Raw genomic sequence first — 4386 nt, forward strand, 5'->3', positions numbered from 1 at the left:
ATTTCTTCAAAGGTCTCAGGGTTTCCAAACTGGAAATAACTAGGCAATATACAGAATGTTTTGAAGAAGAAAAACTGAGGGTTCTTATAGTAAAAAGTACATTTCTGAAAAGAATCAGTCCTGTATTCTTAGCATTTGAATTTGTTCGAGATAGTAATCCTCTAAAGCAGCAATCCCCAGCCTTTCTAGCACCAAGGACTGGAGCTCCTATGAAAATCAAATGCCTAATGATCTGAGGTGGAGCTGAGGAGGTGATGCTAGCGCTGGGGAAAAACTGCAAATACAGATGAAGCTTTGCCCGCCCTCAGCTCACCTCCTGCTGTGCAGCTCTGTTCCTAACAGGCCATAGACCAGTACCATCAGTGGCCTAGGCATTGGAGACCCTAACTCTAGATGACTGGAGCTCTCGATAATGGATGTCAGGTGGTCTGGCTATGTGAACGATCTTTCCTTAGCCCTTCAAGGGATAATCAGAGGGTTGTTTGGAGATTTGATGTCTATTCAGGCAATGATGTAGGACTGGAAAGTTCAAAAGGTTATGTTCTCAGGCTAATTAAAACAAAAATAGAAGTTTTTTTTTCATATCTCATTCTCCTTGATTTTAGTAATTTAGCTACTTGACTATAGTGACTCCATTTTATTTCTTCACTCTATTCTTCACCACTAAAAACTGATTTTTGGCACATGACTTCTCTAATTTCTTACCAGTAAAAGAGAGATAATATCCATCTTGCTGGGTTATTGTAAGAGAGAATTTTGTCCAGCACCTAACCCAGTACCTAGCAAAGGTATTCAAATCCTGATGATGATTATTATTAAAGTTCAAATTTTAATCTTGACAAATGATTCCCTTCAGAATCTTGCCCTTAACTTCCACTACCATGATGGTGCTCGCTCTCGCCCACCTCTTCTGTCTCTGCTCTCTTTAGTGCCCCGATTTTACTATGCATTTGCGAACCTCAGATATTCAACTTCCCTTTCACTAGGATCTTCGGCTTTGACTCAAGCTCAAATCATAGCCATCTTAAAACAAAACAAAACAAAACAAAACAAAAACAGTAAAACACAAATAAGTCATAGGAAATATAGTCAATAATATTGTGATAGGGTCATACCGAGTCAGATGGTTGCTGGACTTATCATGGTGATCACTTCTTTAGGTATATAAATGTTGAATAACTATGGTGTATACCTGAAACTAATACAATATGTTAGCTATATTTTAATAAAAATCTTTAAAAAAAAAAAAAACACACAAAGCACTCATTCTCATCCCTGCCAGCTACCCTGTATCTTCTATTCGCAGTCAAATTTCTCAAGAAGTGTTTTCACTCACCGTCCTCTTCCCGTTTCAATTTAGTTTAAAGACAAAAACAATTATACAGGGTACCTAGAACAGGCAAATTTATAGAGACAGAAAATAGAACGGAGGTTACCAGTGGTTGGATAGAGGAGGGGACAGGAAATTATTGTTTAATATGCACAGAGTTTCTGTTTGTCATAATAAAAAATTTTGGAAATGGGTAGTGGTGATGGATACATAATATCGTGAATGCTAATTTAAAATGGCAAATTTTATGTATATTTTACTATAAATTTCGATGTATTGAGGCTTACCAAAGTATACTAACCTTAATTGTACAGGTTAATAAATTACTGGTCCCCTCCAGAGAGGGGCTCTATTCTAATGGAAAATCACCATCTATGAGTATTCTTTTCTTGAACTTTATATAAATGGATTTGTCCATTTGATCATTGTCAAATGTGTTGGCATAAATTGTTCAAACTATCCTCTTTTTCATAGTTATAGCTCTGAAGACTACCCTCTTTTTCATTCTTAATGTTAGTAATTTGCAATTTCTCCTTTTTTCTTGATCAGCCTTTTTAGTGGTTTATCAATTTTGTGTTGTTTTTCTTCATTGTATATCTGCCGTTTCATAATTCCTATTCTTATATTTATCATTCTTTCCATCTATATTTGGGTTTTTAATTTACTGTTTTATTTTCTGAAAAGAGAATAGATAATTTCATTTCAATTTTCCTCTTTTCAAATTGTTAAAAAAAAGAAGCAAGAGGCCAAAATGGAGTCATTTTTGCTAAGGCACATCACGAAACCAAAACTTAATAACTAACCTAACTGCAGTTTCAGACTCTCCCAGGAGTTGAGTTTTTAAACCAGTCTGGAATTTCCTGGTCAGCACTGGTGAGGTAATCTACCTGATATGACCAGCCTCTCACCCCACCTCTTCCACCCCCATCTTCCCCTTGAGGGTGTCCTTGCCTAAAATAATCCACTCTTTTAACTTCTTAGTCCCAATCTCTTTCTGCCTATAAAAACTTTCCATTTTGTACAACTCATCAGAGCTTCCTGTTAGTTGCTAGACAGGATGCTGCCCGATTCATGAATTGCTTAATAAAGCCAATTAGATCTTCGAATTTACTCTGTCAAATTTCGTTAACACAGTATATGCATTGATAACTATAAATTTCTCTCTAAGGGCCAGATAGCTGCATCCCACAAGTTTTGTTGTGTCATATTTTATTTATTTAGCATTCTGTTCAAAATATTTTCTAACTTCTATTGTGATTTCTTCATTCACCAATGGCTTCTTGTAATCTGGCTTCTTGTCTCACTACTGTCTTTGCTAAGGTCATCAATGACTTACTTGTCCATGTGTAAATCCATCAGACTTTCAGTTTCATTTTGGTCTTTAAGCAGCTGAGGACACTATTAACTACTTCCTTAAAGTTCAAGGCTCTTGGCACTGTCAGGGAGGAACTAACTTTCCCTCAGGGTTCTTTTCGGAGTTCTAATCATCAAATAGACATGACACAGATTAGCAAGACAAAATAACCAAATTTAATATATACCTGGGTGTGGGAACCTCACATATATGGACTCCCAAATTGAATCCCATGATACAAACAATCAGGTATTTAATAAGAGGCATTCTGTGGAAACAAAAGAAAAACAAAGGTTGATAATTGGAGCAGACTATAATCTTGATTTCTGAGTTCTGAAGGCAGGCAGTTAAGATTTTTAGATGTCTGTCTTGAAATCATCTTAAGATGGAAGAAGGCAGACAGTGACAGTCTGATAGACTCTCCTGGTCTGCAGTGTGAATGGCCCTGGTGATCTTTCTGAAAGGTACAACGATTTCTGTAGATAGGCTGTTGGGATTTCTCTGAAGTCTACATCAAGTTGTCCAGCTTCAGCTTGCATAGCTTTTGGAAGAGGGCAGTTTTAGTCCTCAATGATTCAAAGTCAAAGGATGGGAAAATAAAAATGTTAACTCAGAGAGAAGCAGCTAAATACTTAATAAAACTAGAAAAATTCAGGGTCCAGTCTGGTTTATAGGTACAAATATTTTTTTTTAATGCAAAAGACTATAAACAGCACTAGAATCTAATATCCACAAAAGTATATTACGGCTTCTCTTGAAACAATTTTCTTCTCTAAAATCGCCCCCATTTTAACCAAAGATAGACAAATTAGATTAATTTATTTGCAAAATAAGTCTAGTTTCAATAAACTCAGCCTGATTACTTGTAAAAGTCCAGCAAGAATAGTAATTAACCACATAGGCTCTTTTAAATCTGCTTTGCTGAAATTTTTCATAAGGAATCTTCAGACGGAACTTTAAAAGGCCTTTCAAGGCCAAGAAGCCAAACCACGTCCTTGCCATCAGACTTTACCTGCAATACCTATAGATTTGGAGTTAATTCTCCCTTCTCGAGGTACCCAATGTATCTTGAGCCTCTTTATTTGCATCTCTGTTGCAGAGATTGGTTAGGAAGAAGAGTCGGAGTCTGGAAATGCATTAACTAACATGGAAAAGGGAGAGGAGATGAATGGCAATGCTAGCATCCCCACCCCTGTCTCCATGGCTTTTTAGTCTCTCTCTCACAAAGCTGGCTTTGTTATTATTATTAACTACTATCAGGTTAGAATTACAAACTACAGCCAACTCCCAAATTCAGCCCCAAGGCCACCATCATGTTATTAGCTATTTCTTCTTTTTCTTATCCTTGTCCCTAGACAAGAAGTCCCAGAATAGGTAAGACGTGTGTGCCCTGCCTGCAGTGTGACCTTGTATGCAAGTCCACACCCGCTTCTGATGACCTTGTTGCTCCAAGACCAGGTATCCTGCCAGGACTGCAGACGTCTCTCACAACACATCTTTCAGGAAACAACCTTACCTGGAAAATCTGCTGTGAACTGTGTAAGCAAGGTACCAGGCTCTTTTCCCAAAGGGCTTTAATTAGCTTCCAAAGTCAATCTTAATTCCTTAAAGCTTTCTGGCTGTATTTAAGTCTATGCACCTCTTTCTCAAACGTGACATTCTAGTCAAAGCCTTGGTAATAAAACCCGTTTCCAATTGTGTC

The 4386-nt window shown here is 37.3% G+C and overlaps 1 long non-coding RNA gene across 1 annotated transcript; it reads right to left on the reverse strand.

Annotated features, from left to right (window-relative positions):
- Positions 1-2837: 2837 nt before the first annotated feature.
- LOC107514472 lies at positions 2838-4386 on the reverse strand. Its single transcript, XR_001597789.1, has 2 exons — positions 4201-4386; positions 2838-2952 (listed from the first exon to the last, which is right to left on the reverse strand). It is a non-coding gene; the product is annotated as an uncharacterized LOC107514472 (long non-coding RNA).

Source organism: Rousettus aegyptiacus, unplaced genomic scaffold, assembly GCF_014176215.1.
Source record: "Rousettus aegyptiacus isolate mRouAeg1 unplaced genomic scaffold, mRouAeg1.p scaffold_m13_p_3, whole genome shotgun sequence".
Lineage (NCBI taxonomy): Eukaryota > Metazoa > Chordata > Mammalia > Chiroptera > Pteropodidae > Rousettus > Rousettus aegyptiacus.